The sequence below is a fragment of the Ambystoma mexicanum genome, chromosome 12 (genome assembly GCF_040938575.1).
Source record: "Ambystoma mexicanum isolate Mex_15411 chromosome 12, UKY_AmexF1_1, whole genome shotgun sequence".
NCBI classification, from domain to species: domain Eukaryota; kingdom Metazoa; phylum Chordata; class Amphibia; order Caudata; family Ambystomatidae; genus Ambystoma; species Ambystoma mexicanum.
In genome coordinates, this window is record NC_090936.1 from 665,865,098 (window position 1) to 665,882,602 (window position 17,505).

General features: G+C 48.0%; 1 long non-coding RNA gene across 1 annotated transcript in view; it reads left to right on the forward strand.

The window, feature by feature from the left end:
* Positions 1 to 17,505, forward strand: part of LOC138513978 (uncharacterized) — a 55,680-nt gene that overhangs the window by 5,805 nt on the left and 32,370 nt on the right. Inside the window, exon 2 of the long non-coding RNA XR_011281852.1 lies at positions 11,957 to 12,036. This is a non-coding gene — a long non-coding RNA (uncharacterized lncRNA). The remainder of the gene's footprint in view (positions 1 to 11,956; positions 12,037 to 17,505) is intronic.

Here is a 17,505-nt window from a genome sequence, read left to right on the forward strand (position 1 = left end):
AGCCAACAAACAAAAAATTTCCTAATCTGAATCTTCCATGAAAACATAGTCCCGCATGGTTTGCCCAAGACAAATCCTTCTGAACACAAATTTTCCATGAATGTTTAGCACCTTAGCACATGTGACAGCACCAGGTGAAAGGGAAGATGTCCATGGACAATACACTGATTTTCTTTTAGAGAGTGGCCCTGGAAGCTGGGATAATATCAGACATTGCCTGGAGCACACTAGACATGAAAAGGACCACCTTAACCTATGAACCAAACATGGGGAGGAAGTTGCCACAAATCTAGTCATGGTCCTAGAAAACTATTACATTTTCTAAATAAGCCTCCAAAAAACTCCTTCTTAGGCTACCAAGAATAGCATACCAAGTGGCCAAAATGTGCCTTAACATTAAATAAAAAGACCATTTCAAGCCACATTTAAAGTACCCATTTTGATGCCAATGGAATAATAGATACACCTCAAGACTCGCTACATAATCCACAATGCCTTTTGGTGTAAGGGCTTGCATAGCCGAAAAAGGTGGCCTTCTTTACTGTAGGTAACTGAAAAGCCACCAATCAAAGTTCAAGCATTCCAAACAAAGGGCAAGACCCTAATGGCACAGAGTTCCTGCTCTGGATCACAGTTGACCCATGCCAGACAGCAGCGAGATTCAAAATGTATGCCTACAACACCATGTAGGAAAAACATGCAAAGCAGCGGCACAAAATGGTAGCTAGATTTACAATAGCGGGCCACAACTAGATGTACAAGCAAATCATCGTTCCCTACCTGATTCTTGTAGCAGACAGGGTCATGGCATGGCCGGGGCGCCATTAAGGGCAAACAGGCAAACAGTTGATGGAGGTGCCCTTTGCCCTTTGCCTTGAGCCCTCAGCCGGTTGCCTGGGCATGGCTGCCGTAGAAGGCTTTAAATAAGGTGTTCCAGGTCTCGTGACCTCGAACACCAATGAGTCTCGTCAAAAGTGGGCAGTGGGGAGCTGGAGCAGGCTCAAGGGCCTATTAGCGGAGATCGCGCATTATGGGGAAATGGATACCCCAGAAAAACAAGAGGCAAGTTACATGAAGGGGCAAGGGCCGGCACAAACCCTGAGGCTCGTCGAGGGCGGGCAGTGGCGGGGGAGATGGTGCAGGATTAGGCGCCTCGTAGCACAGAGCGCGTGTTAGTGGAAATGGATGGCCCAGGCAAAAGAAAGGCAAGTTACCCGGAGGTGTGAGGGCCTGTAGAAGACCTCAGGGGTGTCCTGGGATCTTGACGCGGCAGAGTGGGCGGACTTCACCTGCGTCGGCAAGTCCTCTTGGTGTTCCGGGACTCGTGACCTGTAGCACCAATGGAACGTGTCAAGGGCGGGCAGTGGGCGGGGTGGAGGCATCACAGCGTAGCGTGCGCGTTAGGGGGGAATGGATGCCCCAGACAAAAAAGAGACAACTTACCTGGAGGGGCGAGGACCTGCAGTAGCCCTTAGGTGCGTCCTGGAGTCCCAAGTCTTCATTCGTGTACTGAACAGGTACACCCAGAGCACCCCTAGTTGAACTCAAGCTGCCCTAATCCTACCCTGATTGCATACACTTCTGCTCCCATCTACATCACTTGCTGACACAACATGGATCCCCTACTTCATCAGGCACTTTGTGTTAGCCGAATTGCTCTAAAATGGCTGCAAGGTCATATGTTTGGCCTTATATGAATACACTGAATTAAGTAATTATTTAGAAGAAAATCAACTGAAACAGAGACTGCCTACTCAAAAATACTATGAATAGAGATCGGAAGCAAATCTTGCATACAGACTTATGCAAACTAATCTATGTCATTTTGGGAGGATAATCTAATATAGCATTTTGACCCCTTGTGATTCCGCTCTCCTTTTTTGGCATTGATAGAAGGGAAGTGACAGCTAACTGGAAAGGAAAGGCAGGGTGGCATAGGCTGTGGCACACGGGGCAGTATGGCCTTGGTGGCAACTCTGCCACCTGTGCTCTATTCTTGTGGTGTTTGGAGACTTATGTGTGCAAAATGTGAAGTAACCTCTGCAACACTGCTTCTGTGCACAACAAAAGCAGTGAAACATATATGGTATGTCTTACAGTGCACATTCTGAAACGCCTCCAAATAACCACTGACCAACAAAAAAAAAATGGCACTGTGCAAAATCGCTTCTGTGATCCCCGTTTCATACTTCAGTTCTAGAAGAATGGGCTTCTTGTGCCAAGAGAAAGCTACACAGATGCTCTTAAAACACAACAGCAACAGCGTCGAGGAAATATGAGAGAGGCAATGGACCTAACAAATCCATTAGTTGACCAGAGATGAGGATGGAATGCTCGGTTATGATCCAGGCGTGACCAGCTGCAGAGGATGAGATAATCCTTGCTGACGTCAAGAGGATCCTGGGGGAGGGAGAGGAATGGGGACAGCCGAACTAAAGAAAATATGTTATTAGGCACTTGCTGACTATCAGCCGACGAGTGGCATGTTATAAAGAAGTGGGAAAATGAATGTGTTGTCATTTATTATTTTATTTTTGATTTATTTTTATTTCTGCATTCATAGCAGCGCTCAAAGCACATAGGCATTTAGGCGCTCTTGACAGAAGGTGCAGTTCAATGGAATGCAGTGTGATTAGTGGAACAAGCGGGTGTTAAGACTTTTCCTAAGCACGGGTAGGAGGGTTTGGAACGCAGGTGAGGCAGTAAGTTGTTCCAAAGGGTGACTGCACGAGCTGGGAAGCGGGAACCTCCAGCATTCTTACAGTGAAACGTCGGTAGGATGAGGCAGTGGCTGTGTGAAGGGCGTAATGGACTGGCGGGCGAATGTCTGTTTAGTCTCTGAGCCAGGTATGAAGGCACGTTGTTTGAGAGGCAGTGGTGCGAGAGAGAGAGGGCTTTGAATTGGATTCTTTCCCTGACAGGGAGTCAATGAGCAGATCTTCTGGCATCAGAGTTGTGGTCGTGCTTTCCCAGGTCTAGTGCCATGTGGAGGGCCTTGTTCTGTATGACTTGGAGTATGTTTCATTGTCTTCAGTCCTGCCGCATAGTAGGGCTTTACAATAGTCCAGATTGGAACCAATGAGGGCTTGTGCAACTATAAGGCGATTGTTGGAAGAGTGGAAAGGTGTTCTCGCATGGATGAGCTTCGTGGTGAAGGCTGAAGTGGAGGCAATGTGGTTGACATAGCGCAACATGTGGCTGTGGCGTCAAGGTAGACACCCAAGATTTTCATGGATGGCACAACAGGTATATTGTGGCCGTCAATAGTGAATGATTTGAAGGGAGTGCCAAGTGTTGCAAGGCAGTCAGGAGTTCCAACAAGGAGAAGCTAGTTTTCTCATCGTTCAGACAGAGGCAGTGAGAGGCCATCCAAGCTTGGATTACTTTGGAGATGGTATTGACTTTGAGGCTGTACTGGGTGTAGTCAATGGAGAGGGTGACAAGGATTTGGGTGTCATCCGCGTAGTTTCTATAAGAGATGCCGAGAGAGTCGAGGTAGTCAAATAAGGGTTTAGTATAGACATTGTAAAGAGTAGGGGAGACACAAGAACCTTGTGGGACACTGCAGGAGACTGGTGTTGGCAGTGTGGAGGTTTCACTGGCAAAGACTCTGGAGGATCTGTCGGCGAGGAATTAGGAGACACATTTGGCGGCTTCAGGAGAGAAGTGGGCCAAGATGGTGGCATAGGGTCCGGTAGTCAACGAGATAAAAGGCGGCAGAGAGGCCGAGGAGCAGAAGGAGAGAGAGGTTGCCGGCATCGGTGGAGTCGACGAGTTGGTTCTTTAGGTCGAGGAGGGCTCTTTCAGTTCCATGTCTAGGATGGAAGAGGGATTGGTGGGGGCTGAGAATGTGGTGGGTGTCCGAGAAGCCTTGGATTTGGAGGTAGGCCACTCTATTGATGATTTTCAATAGGAAGGGGATGGTGGTTATGGGCCAGTAATTGGTGAGGATGGCTGGGTCCAGTGAAGGGTTTTTGAGAAGGGGGATATCCATGATTCTTTGAGGGAGGATGGTACAAGGCAGGATGCAAAGAAGGCATTAACAATGGCGGTAATGAGTGGTAGCAGGGATTCTGCGCCTTCCTTTACTACAGAAGCTGGGCAGATACCGCCTTTGCACCAAGAGGGTTTGGGTCCTTTGATTATGGCAGCAAGGTGAGAGTATGAGATAGGTTGGAAGTTGAAGGGTGGAGTGTGGGCTGGTAAGTCTGGTTGGAGGTTGGGTTTCAGGGCTACAGGTGTGGGGGAGATCTTGGTACTGATTTTAGTTTCCAGTAGGGTGTTTTGGATGTTACTGCATCAGAGGGGGGTCTTTAACGATTTTAAGTGGGGGTGGGGCAATAGGGGATTCTAATCCACAGATAATTGCAAACAGCTCTCTGGAGCTAGAGGATGCAGTGGCGATCCTCTCATTGTAGGTGGCTGCTTTGGTGGAGTGGATAGCTTGTCTATAATTTCAAGAGATGTCTGAGAAGATACCTTTAGTCTGTAATGTGGTTTTCTTTTGCCACATGGCTTCAGCTGCCCGTTTTATAGCACGGATCGAGCTGAGGTCAGTGGTGAACCACGTGCTGTTGTGCCTGTTGTTTTTGGCTTTGCAGGCTTTGAGTAGGGTCAGGGTAATGACTGCGTTGCCAAGCAACAAATTGTAGTGGTTTACAAGGGAGTCAATGTCATGGAGGGGGGTTAGTGGGTGGTTGAGTAGTGGCTGGTGGTTAGCACTGTGATGTTACAAGTGCTACGGGCTAAGGTGGGGGATAGAGGAATGCAGATTTTAGGATGCTTTTTTGGACTGGGGATAGTGAAGGAAATTGTTATGGTCTGACCATGGGCAAGGTTGGTTGGAGAAGATGGAGATGTTGCAATTATGATCTAGGAGCCAGAATAGGGTGCAATCTTGTGAGTGAGTGGGGTTAAGGATATGTTGGGTGCAGCCTAGCGCAGAGGTAGAGTTCGCTACGGCTGAGGCATTTGTATCTGTGTAGCCATTGAAGCCAACGTTGCGGTTGCCTAGGATAATGAGCTGGGTGCTGGGTTTGAGGTTGGATGAGATGAGTTGGATGAGCTCTTCATCGAATGTCATGACAGGATCTGGAAGTCGGCAGATGAGGTGGAAGGTGATGGTAGAGTTGGGCGAGCAATTCAACTTGGCTGAAATGGATTCACATTGGGAGATTGGGGTGAAAGCGATGACATGCAGTAGGAGGGAATTCCTGTAAATAAGAGCGAGTCCACCATCCATTCTGTTGTTTCTGTCATCACACAGTATAGCATAGCCAGGGGGAGGGCAATGGAGAGTGAGGTGCCAGACGTTTGGGTACGCCAAGTATCTGTGACGGCCAAGATGTCAATATTGTTTGTAGTAATGAGGTCTAGGAGTCTGGAGCATATTCCGTCAATGATCTAGCGTTGATCAGGGTGCACTGGAGGGGTTCCGGTGGTGTTGTTAGGGAAGGTGTTGGTAGGTGTTGGTGGTATTGGTTGTGAAGGGGGTTGATGGAGTTGTATGGTATCTGAGGCAACGGTTACGTCTAGAAGCTGCAGGGGGAATGGATTCAAAGGTAGTTGTCAGGGACTGCGTGCGGGTTGTCAGGTGGTGAGCTCGTTCAGCACCTAAGCATGGTAATGTGTTGAGTGTGGAATGTGCAGGAGGCACAGTGGTGGCAGTCAGCATAGAGGAGGTGTTACGCATGGGTTCAGTGGTAGTTGTTTGAGACTGCATGCAGGCTGCAGGGTGGTGGGCTTATACAACCCCTGAGTGAAGTATTGTGCTGATTGAGCGCAAGAGCGAGATGCTCAGGAGTGATCGATGACCTGAGAGCGGTGTCATGCTTTGGGCGGAGTGATAGGGGGAGAGGGAGAACGTAGACTGGGTGAGTTTGTGGCACCCGTAGGGTCGACAGACCGGGCCTGCATGGCACAATTTGTTGCTAGTGGAGGAGGTTGCATGGGTTCCCTGTATGGAGCGGTGCCAGCAGCAATGGGGGTCAGTTGGCTGACAACTGCAGAATGTATGAAGGTTGTGGTGGGCTGGGGGCGGAGAGGAGAGAGGAAAAGGGTAGGTACAGGTGAGCTTGATCTTGCAACGAGAGAAAGCACTGCGCAGTGTGACTGGTGCGCAAGCAGAGGGCTTGAGCATGGGTTTACCTTGGCAGGGCGGGAATAGACAGGGGCCAAGTTAGTGGTTGTGCCGCTGGGGGGGGTCGTCGAGTTGGCGTGCTGCTGGAGACTAGCTGAGATGCTCTGTCAAGGCCTTGTATGTTGGTCTTTGAGATTGGCCAATTACGCCTACTAGATAGTGTGATTTGGAAATTTAGTGTTAAGTGCATAGAAATAAAATAGAAATGCCAGCATTTATCAACATTTTTCAAATGCTATCAGTGAACGAAGAGCCACGTTTTTATAAATTACTTAGCTCACTGGAATTACTTTCACTTCAAAACTCGGCCAAAGAGGGAGCACTCCGCACCCCTTACCTCATCCTCACTAACTGACCCCACCACTCCTTCCAGTGCGTGTAATAATTTAATTTAGTATATTTGTGCAGTACTCCTCTCTAGTTTGCAGGGTTAATGTTACCTTTACGAGTCACCTGTTTTTTTTTGTCCCTCTTCTATGTCAGTTTGTTCACATCTGGTTCACCACTTGTGCTATTGTACAGGCGCCCCTTCTGGGAATGCCCCATCATCAGTGAATGTGCTAATGGAAGTCATTTCTGATCGCAATTGACAACTGTGTTCTCCTTGTATTTGTATTTATTTGAAAACTAATGGCATGCCATTAATACATTTGGCTTGACTATACAGTAATGTTTTCTCATTGCATGCTGAAAAATACGGTTCTATACGGCAGATTTCAGGACATTTGGGCAGGAAACGGCCCATGCTTGATAGAAATATAGAAAAGTGTGTTGGACTTATAAAACTCTGAGAAATGGCAAAGGGGGCTTGCAAGAAGAGAAACACCTGTGAGCAGTGCTGAACCCAAACCCTGCATCCGGCAACATTGTCTAACTGACTCAACGTCTCCATGTTATATAGATATCACCAGTGAGCTTTGCTCTTATGAACTCATGGGAAATCCCTTGGTCTGCTCTGATAAAAGTATCCTGCTGACTATGAGGACGGCATTGATGCCTGGACATTGCAGCTCTGTCAAGAGGCAGGGGGGATCCCATAACCCGTTTCAGCAAGGCCTTCAGCCAGCAAGTCCAGCCACTGCTTGATCGCGGTGGGGCCGGTAGCTCAAGATGGCAGCACCCCCTGGCTTTGGAGCCTTTTGTGGTCTGCCATTCACATTGCCTCCTTTCCTTTAACAATCCCACTCTTCCTGCCTCTTGGTTCTTTTTGGAAGGACTGTGTTCTCCCTTTCCCACCTTTGCTGTGGAAAATGGGCGTCTGCATTAGATGCCAAGGTATACAAGGGCTGGGCTGACCCCAGTGTGCAGTCCATCTCTTCTTGCCACCTGGCAGCAGTTCTCAGGGAAGTTGTAGGTTCATGGGAAACTTACCCTGTGTTTCACATTGAATTGTTCTGCATTCTTCCACGTCTGCTAAATTCCCTAAATCTCGTGCTTACACCCACCTGCTTTCCCCATGGCCTCCTCCCCTATCCTGGGCTACCCTACCATTCAACTTCCTCTGGTCCCTCCAGTTACCGCAGCCTCCTCCCCTGTCCTGGGCTACCCTACCATTCAACTTCCCCTGGCCCCTCCAGTTACCGCAGCCTCCTCCCCTGTCCTGGGCTACCCTACCATTCACCTTCCTCTGGTCCCTCCAGTTACCACAGCCTCCTCCCCTGTCCTGGGCTACCCTACCATTCAACTTCCCCTGGTCCCTCCAGTTACCGCAGCCCCCTCGCCTGCCTCGTTTTCACCTTCCCAATTCCCTCCCCAGCAGCTGCCTCGAGGAATGTAGGGGGAGCGTGTATTGGGCGAGATGCTCCATGATGTCTGGGCATGTTCTGTTACGCCCCTGGCCTGCCATCACCTTAGCCCCATTTGCCTATTTTCCCCTTGCTCCCTCCACTCTCCCAACCACTTGCTGGGGGGTGAGGTGAGTACTCTTTTGAAGGCCTGGCAGGGGGACTTGAACAAGAATTTGGCATCTCGCCTGCATGGCCTGCTACGGTTCCCATGATTTCTCCCAGCAGCTGCTGTGGATTTTTTTAATACTTGGGTAAACCCATGTATCTGGCTCTCTCTGTTTAGGGGGAGAGCGGGCCTTTCCGTCTGCACATTACAACGCCCTGCCACCCTGCTTAGGATGCAAGACTTGACTGAAAGAGCTCTAACCCTGGGTTGATCTTGTCCTTACGTCCACTCCCTAGCTTTGTCCCAAGGCCAGGAATGTCGGCCTACGCGGGTATTGCTAGAGCTGTGATCTGCCTGAAGGCAGTAGAGGATCTCCCCTCCAGGCCTGTGGTCATACTGGACTTGAATGATTTGATCTCTGAACTGGGAGACACGTAGTACAGGAAGAAGGACTGCAGTGCAGGCTTCAATGTGAAGGTGGAACAGGCAGAACTGCAGACACGGGTCGTGCTAGCTTTGCAAATGATCCGGGGCTCTCTGTCCGGTGGTGGGCAGGAGCTGCTCACTCATGCTGCTCCGTTGGACATTCCAGAATCTAACATGTCCCCTGGGAGCCCCACAGACCCGTAAATGGAGGGGGAAACCAGAACTGGAATGCAATTCATCAATCCTGAGGTCATAAACGGAAAACCAATCAAAAGTCGTGAGATGGATCGATCATGGCAGTCAAGCCTAAAGAAAGCTGAAGAGAGCCAGGTAGATACCAGCATGAAGGCAGACGTGGCAGGCTAGAGAGAACCAAGCGATCCGCACATAGCAGGCCAGACCACAGAATTAGAAGCAACGCCATAGGAGCCACCGGCATGAGGAAGGGGACACATCTGACACCGGAGGCCAGATCCCAGGGCCTAAGACTAGAGGTAAGAACTACTGGGAGAAGAACTTGCAAGTGGAGTTTATTTTTTCAGAAGACTGAGAGGGAAATGAAAGAGAAAATGGAATTCGCCCCTATTTACTCTTTCCCTCCGCCTTCTAAATGTTTACATTTTTATGCAGGAGACCCAGCAGCACGTAATATTTTAGGGACCTGGGAAGGCAGGGCAAACAGCTGGGGCAAGTTCTTGAGCAGTGCGCTGGCTGTGGGACTAGTCTGAAGTGAAGGACATTGCTTGTGCACCCTGGGACCTGCGGGTGAGTGGCGCGTTATCAAAATTAAAATAAATAAAGGCACGATATCCCTTAATGAGAGTAGGAAGAGCCCCATAATCCTTTCCAAGAGTGATACAGGCACCATACAATGTATTGAAGGTGAGAAGGGCACAAGCTCCCTTATTGTTGGCGAGAAGGGTGCCCTATCCCTGCCTAGTGAACTGGAGCACTACAGCCCAGGATCAGCCAGATGTGGGCCAGACACTAACCTCCTGGCTAGATGACAACTAGCAAAGTGTTATATCTCTGTGAAGAGAACCTGCTGGAGAGAGGTGTCTGCCTGCTCTGTCCACGTGATTGTAACTTGGCAAAGAGGCGGCAAGCTGCTACATCCCTGGGAGTGTGAGTCAGGAATCTGCTAGGTGCCATATGCTGAGCTAGGGCGTAGTGTAGGAAACATCAGCGAGATCAGTATCCCACAAGGAATATAAACTGAGCTCTGTACTATTTGATCCCACCTGACACTGTCACCGTAGATTGTTCCCAGAGGGAAATTCTTAGTTGTGTTGTAGTAAAAAAATAAAAAAACATAGGCCTTGAAGGCATTTATCCCAACCAACTCCAGTAACTGAATAACAGCGTCTGAGTACTAATTTGTGTGCCATGTACGTCTGCAGAACCCCCAACTGTACCTGGAACTGCAACCCCCTTGGTACCATCCAACATCACAAGCTTGGTCCGGAATGCATATGCTCGAGATCCCTGATTGTTGCCCCCTAGCCAATGCCCACAGCACCCTTCTAAGCAGTACCTGTGGGTTTTGAGTCATCCTTACTACTGGCAATCTTGCCTGATTTATTTATTTATTTAATTTATTTTTGCATTTTTGAAGCATGCAGAAACTTTGGGCATCCAGGCACAGGCTCTTCTCCCAATGGCTGCCTGCCTTGCAGTCTGCCAAGCTTCTCAGCTCTCAACCTCTTTTTGAATTTGGTGCAGCGGGAAGTGGAGACATAAAAGCAATGCATGCCTCCATTTCCTGACCTGCCCCCATTTTCAAGCACTGACACAGTGGAGGAGAGGCCCAGGCGCCCAGAGAGGAGATAGGGTCCCTGCTGTGTGTGCGGACCTTCTTGGTCTAGCCGGTGCATTTTGTTTTATGCCTGCTTGACGCTTTCATGGAGGTGTAAGATGAATGGATTCCTATGGAATCTGACTCGGATTTGAACCTGCTGAAAGCCAGGTCGATTCTATAGGAATACGTTATTTAACTCAACCTGCAAAGCATAACTTGCAAGTGGAGTTTATTTTTTCAGAAGACTGAGAGGGAAATGAAAGAGAAAATGGAATTCGCCCCTATTTACTCTTTCCCTCCGCCTTCTAAATGTTTACATTTTTATGCAGGAGACCCAGCAGCACGTAAGTGAAAACGTTGGTGGTAATCTCCATGCAAATAACATTCAGTCGAAAATATGATTGTCTGTATGATATCCTCTGCTGGGCGCTGTTATAATCAAGCTTGACAATGCCAAGGGCCTGATTCATATAACTTTTAGCGTGTTGCAAAGTCATTTTGCACTGCCAACAAACACCCTGATTCACAGAGTGGTGCAAATTGTATTTTGCAGTGCAGTCACTTTGCACCTATATTTTTGCAGTGCAAAGTCACTTTGCACCAGTGCAAAGTCACTTTGTGCCGTGCTAAAAGTTCCATGAACCAGGCCTTCCATTTATAGAACTTAGAAGCGCTGAGGGTGCTTTACAGAGATTCTAGCCTGTGTAGGGTGACCAGATTTCCAAAACGAAAAACCGGGACTGCCAACAACATTAAAGAAGGACTGTCCCATTGCAGCCCACCCATTACTGCCCCTCCCCCAACATGCCCCCACAACCACCACCCAACACTATTTCCAGCACTTCCCCTTTCTATAAATGATATATGAGCTAAATTGTGCAGTTTTGTCTGTGAATCTTGGCATTTTAATTAAAAACAAGCTTTTGCTCTAATTGATATTACATGGCTTGCTGTACAATCATTTCCAAGCCAGTCTCTGTGGCACAGTCAGTAAGTGTTGTGGCCCGCTATCCTCCACACTCAAAATTCTGAAAGTGTTGTGAAAATAATTACAATTATAATTGTTGTCACCCGCACTTTGTCCAAAACCGGGACAGGGTTTTTTAATTTAAAAAAACTCTGGGGGTGGTGGGGGGCGTCAGAGGGCGCAATTCCGGAATCGTCCTGGCAAAACCAGGCCGTCTGGTCACCCTAAGCCTGTGAGATTGGGTTGCACACTGATTTGTGGAGCAAGCGTTTCACGCACTGAACCATCTCACCAGTAACTATTACATCCTGCCACAATCCAATGCAAAAGGATCACTAGGAAATTGATGGAGGTCATAGACCAGACAAGGGAACGTGTGAAAAGGGTGCAGTTGTTCACAACAACTTTGTAACTTTCTTCCTTGGCACGGTAGATAAAATGTAAGTGGGCGTTAAAGTTCAGAGTGGCCACCCTTTCCACACCTCACACAGGGAGGCCCTGTGCACACGTCATCACCATTAACATTTTCAGAGGGGGGAAGAAACTAAAATAGTACCAGTAAGACAATTTAATTGCTTCAGATCTTATTCAGAATTGCCATTTTCTTGAGATTTACCATGCTGTTTATGTATTTGGAATGTGCAACTTGTGAGTATCTGGTGCCAAGCACGTTGTACTGCAACCCAATTACTTACCACAAGGCTTCTCTTAAAGTCTTATGTCGTCCCTTTAGGAGAAAGGACCTTGCACTCGTCCCCTAGCGCCATTTTGCTTACTTTGCAGCTCTTCTCTTGGACAGGAGCCAGCACAGAAGTAAGTGCCATTACCCAGATATTTCTGGCTGTGTTCTCTTGTAACTATTATCTCCTTTTAAAACTTTCTATATGATTTACCTTCAGACCACTACGCAATTTCTTCTGTAATATCGTTGCAACCCACAGTTTTTAAGTTTGTGTCAATTCAATGTTTAACGTTCCTTTAGATCAAAAGTGAATTTAGCATTTTTTGGGCCAAAGTATGCTTTGCAGCTAAATAGAAAATTAACCCCATTTGACAAAAAAATTTCACTTTGGAAAAAAAATGTTTTAACAAAACAAATTGATTTGGTGGTTTCTTTGCGCAACAAAAGCGTTTTTCTTCACTCAAGAAAAGTGAGTTAAACAATAATGATTTGCTTAAAAATAAGTTATTTGCTATACCCTAATTTAAATGTGCAAGAAAGAACTACATAATACACTCTGCATCTGCCAAAATCGGTGCTTGAGAGATAACCGGCAATATTTTTTTCTGATGATGCTGTGCTCCTCGCCACATTGCCCCAAGAGCTACGAGCAACTCTAGGTTCATTCTTAAAGAAGTGCAAGGAACTGAAATTCACCTTGAGCACTGATAAGACCAAGGTGCTTATGTTCAAAACGGGCAAGATTAACTATGAACCTCGAGGGCCATTATTTAGAACAAGTACTACGATTATCTGGGGGTCAGGTTCCATGAAAATGGATCCTGGACTACCCAGATAACCAAGGTGTGTGCGAGTCGTGAAAAGCACGGTGGTGGTGTGCAGAGTTTTTTTATTCATCATGGTAGAGGCGCCGTCTCCCTATGATATATGATATATGATTGTTTATTCATATAGCGCCTATACACAATGTGTTTCAAAGCGCTTCAAGGCAAGGGAGGGAACAAGGGAAAATACAACCACATTCTTACAGGCCATGAACAGTAAGGATGTGAAATTAACTATCGTACTCGGCCTGACGACATTTAAGATAGTGCAAGAGCTAAGACATAGATAAAGAAGGGAGGGGGAGAGTGGGAAGGAAATGGAAACAGACAGGCGACTACCATACTAGGCCTGACGACATTTCTGGTAGAGCCAGAGAAAAACAAAAGGTGAGGGAGAGGGGTGCAGAAAGGGAGGGGAGGAACAAACCAAGCGACTCTCATACTAGGCCTGACGACATTTCAGATGTAGGGGTGGAGGGGAGGAAAAAAACAGTAATGGGAGGGTGGAGGAAACAGACGAGGTTGCCATCATATTAGGTCCAGGGACAATTCTGATAGAGTAAGTGCACAGAAGAAAGTAAGGGGAGGAGATAGGAAAAGGGAGAAGTGAAAGGAGGAGAGAAAAGAGAGTAAGCTGTCAAAAAGAGTGGAGAAGCAAGAGTGGAGAGCGAATACAATTGCAGAAGTCAGTAGTAACACATAATGTTGCAAGCCAGGATACAAGATGAATATGGGAACAGCATGATTCAGGGCCACCATGAGTACAAGATGCAAAGGAAGTCCAGCATGAGAGTTGAGAAAGAGTGACGCACCGTGAATGAATGAAGTCCATAAAAGTCAAATCCAGAATTGGCCACAAGACAGTGATGGTGAAGGAAGGCACCAGGTGGGCGGGGCTTGCTAAGTGGTGAAAAAGAGCAGCAGGTAGGAAGGTACCAGGTGGGCGGGGCTTAGGCCAGGTGACCTAGATCCACTTGCACCTGCTCCCCATCTGCAAAGGAAAAGAAACTGGAGGGCTCCTTAAGTAGGGAAACAGAGCGGCAAGCAGGAAGGCACCAGGTGGGCGTGGCTTGCTAAGTGGTGAAAAAGAGCGGGAAGCAGGAAGGCACCAGGTGGGCGGGGCTTGCTAAGTGGTGAAAAAGAGCGGCAGACAGGAAGGCACCAGGTGGGCGGGGCTTGCTAAGTGGTGAAAAAGAGCGGCAGGCAGGAAGGCACCAGGTGGGCGGGGCTTAGGCCAGGTGACCTAGATCCACTTGCACCTGCTCCCCATCTGCAAAGAAAAAGAGGCTGGAGGGCTCCTTAGGTAGGGAAACAGAGCGGCAAGCAGGAAGGCACCAGGTGGGCGTGGCTTGCTAAGTGGTGAAAAAGAGCAGCAAGCAAGAAGGCACCAGTTGGGCGGGGCTTGCTATGTGGTGAAAAAGAGCGGCAGGCAGGAAGGCACCAGGTGGGTGGGCCTTAGGCCAGGTGACCTAGATCCACTTGCACCTGCTCCCCATCTGCAAAGGAAAAGAGGCTGGAGGGCTCCTTAGGTAGGGAAACAGAGCAGCAGGCAGGAAGGCACCAGGTGGGCGTGGCTTGCTAAGTGGTGAAAAAGAGCAGGAAGCAGGAAGGCACCAGGTGGGCAGGGCTTGCTAAGTGGTGAAAAAGAGCGGCAAGCAGGAACCAGGTGGGCGGGGGTGGCTAAGTGGTGAAAAAGAGCGGGAAGCAGGAAGGCACCAGGGGGGCGGGGCTTGCTAAATGGTGAAAAAGAGTGGCAGGCAGGAAGGCACCAGGTGGGCGGGGCTTCGGCCAGGTGACCTAGATCCACTTGCACCTGCTCCCCATCTGCAAAGGAAAAGAAGCTGGAGAGCTCCTAAAGTAGGGAAACAGAGCGGCAAGCAGGAAGGCACCAGGTGGGCGGGGCTTGCTAAGTGGTGAAAAAGAGCGGCAGGCAGGAAGGCACCAGGTGAGGCACCAGGTGGGCGTGGCTTGCTAAGTGGTGAAAAAGAACGGGAAGCAGGAAGGCACCAGGTGGCGGGGTTTGCTAAGTGGTGAAAAAGAGCAGCAAGCAAGAAGGCACCAGTTGGGTGGGGCTTGCTAAGTGGTGAAAAAGAGCGGCAGGCAGGAAGGCACCAGGTGGGCGGGCCTTAAGCCAGGTGACCTAGATCCACTTGCACCTGCTCCCCATCTGCAAAGGAAAAGAAGCTGGAGGGCTCCTTAAGTAGGGAAACAGAGCGGCAAGCAGGAAGGCACCAGGTGGGCGTGGCTTGCTAAGTGGTGAAAAAGAGCGGGAAGCAGGAAGGCACCAGGTGGGCGGGGCTTGCTAAGTGGTGAAAAAGAGCGGCAGGCAGGAAGGCACCAGGTGGGCGGGGCTTAGGCCAGGTGACTTAGATCCACTTGCACCTGCTCCCCATCTGCAAAGGAAAAGAGGCTGTTGGGCTCATTAGGTAGGGAAACAGAGCAGCAGGCAGGAAGGCACCAGGTGGGCGTGGCTTGCTAAGTGGTGAAAAAGAGCGGGAAGCAGGAAGGCACCAGGTGGGCGGGGCTTGCTAAGTGGTGAAAAAGAGCGGCAGGCAGGAAGGCACCAGGTGGGCGGGGCTTAGGCCAGGTGACTTAGATCCACTTGCACCTGCTCCCCATCTGCAAAGGAAAAGAGGCTGTTGGGCTCATTAGGTAGGGAAACAGAGCAGCAGGCAGGAAGGCACCAGGTGGGTGTGGCTTGTTAAGTGGTGAAAAAGAGCGCGAAGCAGGAAGGCACCAGGTGGGTGGGGCTTGCTAAGTGGTGACAAAGAGTGGCAGGCAGGAAGGCACCAGGTGGGCGGGGCTTGCTAAGTTGTGAAAAAAAACCTGACCATAGAGCTGTATAAAAAAAAACAAGCATTCACTTCAGCCTCTTATAGGGCTGAAATATCAGGAAACTCAAACTTGTCTGACCGAGAAAAATGGGAAAATACGTTTTTGAAGGGCATGATCATGTTGTCTAGCGGAACCCCAAATGCATTAATCCATATGGAGATGGATGTGGGCCTCATAATCATTGAACTTACCTGTAAACCGGTTTTCTACGGGTTGCGGTTATGGTCTACACCGGTACTTGGTGTATACTGCAAGAAATTGATGCACCTGATTGGATCACAAGGATGGGGTAATCTCCCATGGGTCAAGCATTTAAAAAAAGCCCTTCTTATTCTTAATGAGATCTCCCTCTGGGAAAATCCAGCAAGGATAGATAAGGTTGACATTGGAAGAGTGAAGAAGGCTGTGAAAATCTGTTACAGGGAAAACATGATGGCAAATTGTCAAAAATTGAAATTGGGTGAAGCCTACCTTGCAATCAAATGGCAATTTGGCTATGAGACATATTTAGATCTTATAGATGCACGGTACACCCGCAGCCTCTACATGGATCTCCGATGGGCACCTTGAGATTGGCCTCATTCACAAAAAATTGGTGCAATGGGAATACAGATACCTGTCCATTATGTAGCCAGTTACCAGAAACACTGAATCATTTTTTTTATTCTTTTTGCCCAAATTTGAGAACATTGAGAGCTGCTTACTTGAAACCCATTCTGAGAATGAAGGGTGTTCAAACAACAATCTTAGCCTTGACTTTTCTAAAATCAACTTCACATCAGGTGATAGTCAACATGGTTGCGAGGTTTATTCACTGAGCGTGGCTGCTAAGGCAACGCTTCTCTAAAGGTAATATTGATTCACTGCAGTCACTACCTTTATCAGTTGAATACAAATTGCTGAAAAAGATGGGGTGAGAGTCTCCTCCCCCGTTATTGTTAATAATTTTGTTAATTGTTACAACATTACTCTTGGAGTGGGTTGTGAGAATTTTTTTCGCTCCCTTTCATGAGTTTTTCAACATTGAAATGGTTCGAACTCTCTTTTCATTTGGAACAATGTTTACCTGTTTGCACTGTGAATATATTGAATGTATTTGATCAAATATTATTTAAAGTGTTAAGTATGCCAAGATAATGTTTTTAACCAGGAACTTCTTTTTAATATTATCAGGGGAACAATGCTTTTTGATCATGTTTTATATTGCTAAAATTCTTTTAATACTAATGGCATGTTTTTATTGCTGTATGCTTTTATGGCTTTACGCTGGCATAAAGCTTATTTGTCATACTTTCATAATTCACTTTGTGGCGATCCAACAAATGTATAATATTTTCAACCCAATTCACGGTTTGCTATGAATGGAAAGAAACAAAAACACTTCTCCAAGCCTTAGCTACCATGACAAGCCTAACACCTGGCAGAAGATGCCACAAGCCCATTCCCTATAGCCGCCACTGCCATCCATAGCGACACTCAAACCTGCCCTGTGAAAGCATTAATCGACAGCTCTCTATGGAAAGGTTCAGTATGTACCTCACGGAAGAACTTGCTCATCACCCCGTCCTAATAAAATGAATCATGGACCCAAAGGAACTAGCATTTATCATCTCCTAACCTGACGCCCATAGATAGCCAACATAAGGGTAAAACCAGATGCCTCACAGCTACCAGATAATCTGGGAAGCGAGAGTACACATGACTGCTGCCAGTCTGCCTTCCAACCTCGCCAATGCAGCTCATCAGACCTCCCCTACATATGGGTTGAGCTAATAAAGATCCCAAACATCTCGCAAACAGTTCTCTACCCAATAAGACATGCTTACCGTTCCTCACCCCAACTACATACCCTCCTCTCACTTAGCCAATGAAGTTGCCTTTTAATTATTTTCACAAATCTCCAAAATCATAGCCTCCTATGCCTCCACCCTCCTTCTCAGC